Here is a 7,845-nt window from a genome sequence, read left to right on the forward strand (position 1 = left end):
ACTATGGTATTTTATTAATGAGTGACATTTCCATAGTTATTGTGATTTTTATTTGATCACCCTTCTCACACTTTATTTTAATTTCACTACCATATGTTATATGCCTCAAATTACTAAGTGTAGAGATTGGGAGAGTAGAGATTGAGAGTATATTATTGAGAGAGTAAGGATTGAGAGTGTAGAGATTAGAGAGAGAGAAGTGTAGAGATTAGAGTGAGAGAGAGATTAGAGAGAGAGAGATCATCCATTAATTAGCAAATATTCCCTAAGATTTGAAAATCTCCTTTAAAGATCACAAGATCAAACACAATCTTGCAAAGCTAATTCCTCTCTCTCCCTCACTTGAAATTTTCGAAACTCACCTCTCTCCCTCACACACAATTTTCGCCCAACACACACTCATCTCCTCCATCTCTCAATTCCACCATTTTCCTCCATTAATGAAGACCTTCGAAGCTTCCAAAAATATTACCAAACACCTCAAACCACTCTAATATCTTCCATAAACATATTCTAGCCACTTTTGATCAAGAAAATCCTTGAAGAAGAGCTCCAAAGTTAGAGTGAGAAAGTGTGAATTTTGGTGAGAATTTGGGTAAGTGGCCATGTTTTTCTATAATTCTTGATTGAAGGATGTTGTGTGAGTGTATTCTTGAAAAATGAAGCAAGAAAATCACCCCCTCCCTATTTCTCTAAATTTTCGAAAAAAGTGGGTCTCCACCCCTTCAAAAATTTTCTTTTTCTTTTCTTGATTTGGGGTGAAAAATGAGAGTTATGTGATGTGTATTGATGATTGAGGTATGTTGTGAAATATGTGCCTTGATATGTGAAAACTTCGATGGGAGTTAGTTTACCCAAAAATGGGAAATTTTGAGTCAATGAGTTAATAGATAAATTGATGATGTAAATGAGTCTATGAGATGTATATGATGATGATTGATGGAGTAATTTGAGTATATGATGTCCATTGGAGCTTTTGATGTGAGTTAGTTTACTAAAATTAGGGATATGTGTATATATGCCCTTATATGTAAATTGATGGTTTTTATGTGAGATTAATTGGTTAAAAATGAAAGATATATGAATAGATTAAAGATTCATATGTGTTTATAAATTTCAAAGAGTTAGTTTAGTAAAAATTAGGACTTTTTGATCTATGTGTTATTTAAGTGATTTTGCTTAAAATATATGTTTTTAAGCATGATAGTAGTGTCTTTGCATGTTTGATTAAGTCTATTGTAGGCTAAATAAAATTTTGGATTAGTTTAGTTGTATGAGTTTTGAGTTTTGTATGATGTGAGTTTGATGCTTGATAAAATGAGGTCAATTTGCTCTATGATCATTATGAGAATTTTATCCATGTTTTGCTAAGATTTTTATGTTGATACATGGATTTTCATTAAAATGTTCGGTGAGTAGCCAAATTGTTCGGTGAGTAGCCAAATTTGCTATTTTTATAAAATGTAAAACCAAAACTGCTACGTTCTGCCGAATTGTTCGGTGAGTAGCCAATAGAGTCATCGTTTCCAGTAGCTTGCCTTAGCATTCTGGAACCCAAATTTTTATGGTTGAGACCTGAGTGTCTTAGCTAAGTACATACAAAATTTCAGACCGTTTTGACAACGTTTACTATTTTTCAAAAATCAAACTTTTCGGTTGCTAAAAACTGCCGAATATGGTATACTGTAGTAAAACAGTCATATCTCCTAAAATACTTGGAGTTTTTTATCCTACTTTTTTTTAATTGAACCTAGACTCGAAGAGGTTTCTTTTAGTATAAGTTACGACCCCAGGAGAGTTCGGTACAGAGTCTGGTGAGGTTTTAAAGTTGAGTCAGTGCAGAGTAAAGTTTGTTTTTGACTTGTTTATGTGTGTTTTTAATATGCTTAAGTGTTTATACTTGTTTATATGCTTGATTGCTATGAATTTGAGCCGAGTTGAGAGTTAAGTCGATAATAGGACGTGTGAATCCTTAGAAGCCGAGTATACCTAGGGATCGAGTTTTAACGGGTAAATAGACGTTGAGTGAGAAGTTATAGTTAAGATGAGATTGGATTTAGAATTGAGTTCTGACTAAGGTTTGTTTTATCACATGAACCTTCGATGACGGTGACGATGTGATGATGACATATGAAGGCCCGAGCGAGACGAAGAAGTAAGTTGCCTGATTTCTTTCCAGAATAAGCGAAGGACTTCAGGTGGGCAATATTTTGAGTATACGTATATTATCCGAGCTTTCTAAAATGATTTGATGATACAATGAGTTGATCAAATGATTTGAGTTAAATGATATTTGAGAACTGTTTGACTTGCCAAAATTTTGATGTTGAGCTTGTGTGTTACCCTCTACTGATGAGACGATTTCAGTCCTGCCACAAGTGGGATATTGTGCACAGAGGTGACTGCGAGCCGTCTTCGGGTCGGCCGGTCACAGTACTTGAGAGGGAGGCCTACTTCTCAGTACCTTTGATGATGAGTAGTGGATGTGGTACATACATGATGAATGTTTAAACTGCGCAGTTACTTATTTATGATGTCATGATTATGAAAACTGCATGCACAGATTCATTTAATACTAACTTATTTCTGTGTATTGCTGAGATGTGGCAAGCTTCAAACCTCTAGCTCTAAGAGCATCTTTCTTGTTCTTCGGCTTTTGCCCACTGAGTATTATGTACTCACGCCCTGCATATATTTCTAAATGTGCAGGCTAAGCAGGGAGCGAGATTGGTCTGGTGCTGATGGGGGAGAGTTTCAAACGATGTAATTTAAATTACTATTTTGCCCTTATGATAATAGAGTCTTGATGTTTGAAATACTTAGTTTCCTTTTTGAGATCAAGCGATTCACTCACGGTTATGTGTCTTCATACATATAATCGGTTCGCCTTTTGCTGCGATACTCTGCAAATTATGCTTCCCTATGAAAAATGAACTATACCTGTTTTGTTTTTGTTCGTGAAATTCCTAATAATTAAAAAGTTATGACAATGTTGACGATTTTACCCTCGGGCTAATTTTATAAAGTTTTTCCTTAGCATGCTTTGACGTGAGCTTCCGCATGACGTTCACCTAGTTCTTCTTATCTTTTATTCTTTAAAAATAGTCGTATCGATACTCGTACCCCGCTATTACTAGTGTCGGGTTTTCGGGCTGCGACAGGGTGGTATCAGAGCCAGGTCGTCTGCTCTGAGTCAATTGCTTGACTAAGTTGAACCCTTGATTGCTTCTACTCTTTTAAAATTGAGTACTAGTCTAATTTGAATTCTTAGACTAATTTGAGAGAGTTAGTTTGAAACGAAACCCCAGCACCCCATCTCCTCCGGCTTAAACGAGGTAAGAAGTTGATGTTGTTTCTTGTCGCTTTCTTGATTGAAAGTTGAGTTTGTTTCACTAATGAGTTATGAATTGTTTTGATGACGGAATTGTTTGAGAGGATGGAATCTGATATGAGGCAGTTGATGTGGAATATGAGGAGAAATGTTGAGGCTAGTATAGCTGATGCCCCACCATATCAAACGAGGACGAGTATGTTGTTGATTGAGATGTACCAAGTAAGTTTCGTATCCATTTTCTAATGAACGTGATATTTTACAGGATGCAGAGTCAAGAGGAGGCATCGATACAGAGACGATACAGCGAGGCGATGCGCCGATGGTTCAGGACTACTGGACTGCGAGAGGGCGATACTCTTGGGGAGTTTCTAGCGTACTACCACCGACGATGGTTGGAGGCTAGTGCCCATGGGATAGACGAGGCTGAGGCTATCACTCACCTGATTCCACAGTTGCCACTCGGATGGCATGACTGGGCGGCTTCGCTGGTGCCGCAGTATATCAGGAGGACTGAGTTCGGGCGGTTAGTGAGCGCCGATTTCCGTGGTTTCATCGCGACGTTGAGCCACCGCTATTTTGCTTTTGACGAGCCACCTCCACCGCCGTATGGACAGTTAGAGGGACCAGCCCAGGGAGGGGAGCTAGTTGTTGTGCCCCCACTTTCCGATGAGCCGTTTCCGATTGCACCTCCACCCCCAGTTGATCTGATGCCAGTTCTATCTGAGCCTGTTATTTCCGAGCCGAATATCTTTGAGACATATTCTCCAGTGGTAGAGCATGACCCGTTTGCGTTTCTATCACTTATTCCTTTTCCCAGCGCCGAGTTACCGCCTTGGGATTGGACACCGGCGACGGCACCTTCGCCACTGCCACCTGTTGAGTCGGCACAGCTGATTGTTTCTATTGAGCCTGAGATACAGTATGTCCCCTTCGATCCATATCCGAGGGTTGCCCCGTTGCCTGAGCCTGGCACTTTGGCTTTTCAGACGTATATGCACCCGATTTTATACCCACCGTCCCGAGACGCCCAGGAGGGAAGTTCTCGGCCCATACTCCTTGACAGTGATGAGGAGGACCCGGATGAGGAGACTCCAGAGATGACGGTCGGATACGGACGGACTCAGCCGTTGCAGCGTCACACTACAGCCGATGGAGCCGAGACATGGGTACCTGTTCCCGAGGTGCCGGTTTTTGGACCGATGATGGACACTGATGTTGAGGACGAGCCGAGTAATGACAGCGTCTATCAACTGATTGACGAGTACGGGAGTCAGGAGGCAGAGCAGAACGAGGAGACGGAGCCGAGTGAAGATATGGATGATGACGAGGCGACGAGCAGGGTTGCAGGAGATGACGACTGGTGACCACGTGTACTTAGTAGACGCATACATATGTATAGATGCATAGTTGATATATATATATATATATATATATATATGTATATATATATAGGTAGAGAAGCATAGTATAGTGTGTATGTGTAGATAGTATATCTATAGGTGCTTAGTACCTATGATGCTGGTATAGCTAGAGCATCATCTTAGTGTTAGGACCGTTGTTCATAGGATCCTACTTTTGTACAAGACCTCGAGAGAGAGGCAATTTTCCCTATATACATATGTACAGAGATGTTGATGATTAGTGAGTTTCACTTTCCTTATCAGAGCTTTGAGAATGATGATGCTGATGCATATTGATAAACGAGAAATAGAGGTTGACGAGAATAATGATCAAGGATAGATGAAAAATAGAGTAGACGAGAATTTTGAGAGTTTTGAGACTACAAACGAGATATAGAAGCGAAGTGAGAAAAAGAGAAATCGTTTGTTTGTTTTTTTTATGATGAACGGCTAGTCTTGAGGCCGATAGTTATATGTTTCTTTTCCTGTTTAGTATGCCTCCGAGAAGAAGGGGGAACAGAAGGAACATAGATCGAGAAGAAGAGGAGGAAGAGGAGCAGAGAGATCCCACACCACCACCTCCCCCACAACAAGAAAGGAGGGTAGAGGAACTTTTTCTGCGACAAAATCCACCAACATTCAATGGATCAGGAGATCCCGCTGAAACCGAGGAGTGGATGCGAAGTATGGAGAGAATTTTTAGATTCCTTCGATATAATGACGCTGAGCGACTCACGTGTATGTCATATCAACTTAAGGGATCCGCAGATTTCTGGTGGGAAGCGAAGCAGAAGACGATGAACGAGGAGCAGATAGCAGCTCTTACCTGGGAGCAGTTCAAAGAAGCTCTTTGTGAGAAATACGTACCCCGAAGCTATCGAAAGAAGAAAGAGATGGAGTTTATAAATTTGAAGCAAGGGAGTAAGACGGTAGCAGAGTATGACCGACAGTTTTGCGATTTGGCTCGATATGCTCCATATCGAGTAGATACCGATGAAAAGATGTCAGAACTATTTTGCTCTAGATTAAAGCAAGAGATACGAGTCGTTTTAGCAAGTCAGAGTGCGCTAACCTACGCTGAGGCTTTAAACCGAGCGCTAGACATGGAACTAGCAATGCAGCTAGAGAGATCGAGTCAAGGCTCGATTCCACAATCAAACCCGAATGTTCAATCGGGAAATCATCCTTTTGCTGGACAAAGTCAAAAGGGCAAGAGAAAATGGGATGACCGAAGTCAAGGTCCCAAGAAGCCGTGGCAGAGTCAGAATGCGCCACCGCAATTCCAGAACAGAGATAAACGACCTTATGTTGGCCCAGCTGCCCCAGCAGCAGTTTTTCAAGGACCGCGAGGATTACCGCCTTGCCCGAAGTGCAATAAACTCCATTTGGGAGAGTGTAAAATGGGACAGAATACCTGTTACACCTGCGGAAAAGTTGGACACTACTCGAACCAGTGTCTGAATCGTCAGCAAAGTGGGAGCGGAGGACGACTGAACCAGTTCCGGCCGCAACTCAAAGCAATGGAAGGAATTTTACCGCTACCTCCGCCACAGCGACAACAGCAAGCCTATCGACCGCGTCAGTCAAAAAGGCAACCACCAGCCCCGCAGGCAAATCAACAGCATCACCAGAGGATGTTTGCTCTGGAGCCAAAAGTACCAGAGAAGAATCAAAGAAATCTGACAGGTATAGGCGAGTTGAAAAGAGTGCCTATCGTAGTTTTGTTTGATACTGGAGCTTCGCATTCTTTTATCTCACATACTTGTGTCGATACCTTAGAATTGAAAGTAGAGCCTGCCCCACAATCTCTAAGAGTACTCACACCCATAGGCAGAACTACTACGGTTTCGCACGTGTGCCCTAACTTAGAATTTAAGTTAGAATCAATTAAGCTCGAGGCCAGAAACCTGAGATTGATGCCTATGTGGCACCTGGATATAATTTTGGGAATGGATTGGTTAGAGGAGAATCATGCGAAGATACAATGCAAGGAGAGACGGATATCTTTTCAGCCACCTGGCCAAGAACCTACTTCCTTCATTGGCATTGAGGGAAAATGGAAGAAGACACCGATCATCTCGGCGCTACAAGCAAGAAAGCTCTTGCGAAGGAAGGATACAACCGCGTATGTTGTATATCTGAACCAGAGAGACGAATCCAAGGAAAACGTTGATGACGTGCCAGTCGTGCGAGAGTACAAAGACGTTTTTCCTGAGACTTTACCGGGATTACCCCCAGATCGACAACTCGAGTTTACGGTTGACTTAGAGCCCGGTGCAGCACCGACGTCGAAAGCACCATACAGAATGGCCCCTGCTGAGTTGCAAGAGTTGAAGCTGCAACTTCAAGAACTTCTAGATATGGGCTTCATTCGACCCAGTGTTTCCCCGTGGGGAGCACCAGTTCTTTTCGTTAAAAAGAAGGATGGAAGCTTAAGGCTGTGTATCGATTATCGAGAACTGAACAAAGTGACATTGAAGAATAAGTATCCGTTACCTCGAATCGATGATCTGTTCGATCAACTTCAAGGAGCGAGCACTTTTTCAAAGATTGACTTGAGAACGGGATACCATCAGCTGAAAATACAATCGGAAGATATTTCCGAAGACGGCATCTCGTATGCATTATGGCATTACTATAAACTCAATGATGTTTGGAAGATATGCCTTTCGGTTTGACGAATGCTCCGGCAGTATTCATGGATCTCATGAATCGCGTTTTTCACGAATACTTAGACAAGTTCGTGTTAGTCTTCATAGACGATATCCTGATTTACTCGAAGAGTAAACGAGAACACGAAGAGCATTTGAGGATCGTATTGGAAAGATTACGAGCGGAAAAGCTGTATGCTAAGTTTAGCAAATGCGAGTTTTGGCTTAAAGAAATCAATTTTCTTGGCCATATCATTTCCGCGAGAGGAATTGAGGTAGACCCAGCGAAAGTTCAAGCGGTACAGGAGTGGAGATCGCCAACCACACCGCACGAGATTCACAGTTTTCTGGGATTAGCAGGATACTATCGACGTTTTATAGAGGGCTTTTCAAAAATCGCAAAGCCATTGACGCACCTGCTAAAGAAAGAAGTCAAGTTCGTCTGGACGGACGAATGTGA

General features: G+C 41.8%; 1 long non-coding RNA gene across 1 annotated transcript; it reads left to right on the forward strand.

Annotated features, from left to right (window-relative positions):
• The first annotated feature begins 240 nt into the window (after positions 1-240).
• On the forward strand, positions 241-2,951 carry LOC130996906 (uncharacterized). Its single transcript, XR_009092881.1, has 3 exons — positions 241-595; positions 2,137-2,198; positions 2,710-2,951. It is a non-coding gene; the product is annotated as an uncharacterized LOC130996906 (long non-coding RNA).
• The last annotated feature ends 4,894 nt before the right edge of the window (positions 2,952-7,845 follow it).

The sequence above is a fragment of the Salvia miltiorrhiza genome, chromosome 8 (genome assembly GCF_028751815.1).
Source record: "Salvia miltiorrhiza cultivar Shanhuang (shh) chromosome 8, IMPLAD_Smil_shh, whole genome shotgun sequence".
NCBI lineage: Eukaryota > Viridiplantae > Streptophyta > Magnoliopsida > Lamiales > Lamiaceae > Salvia > Salvia miltiorrhiza.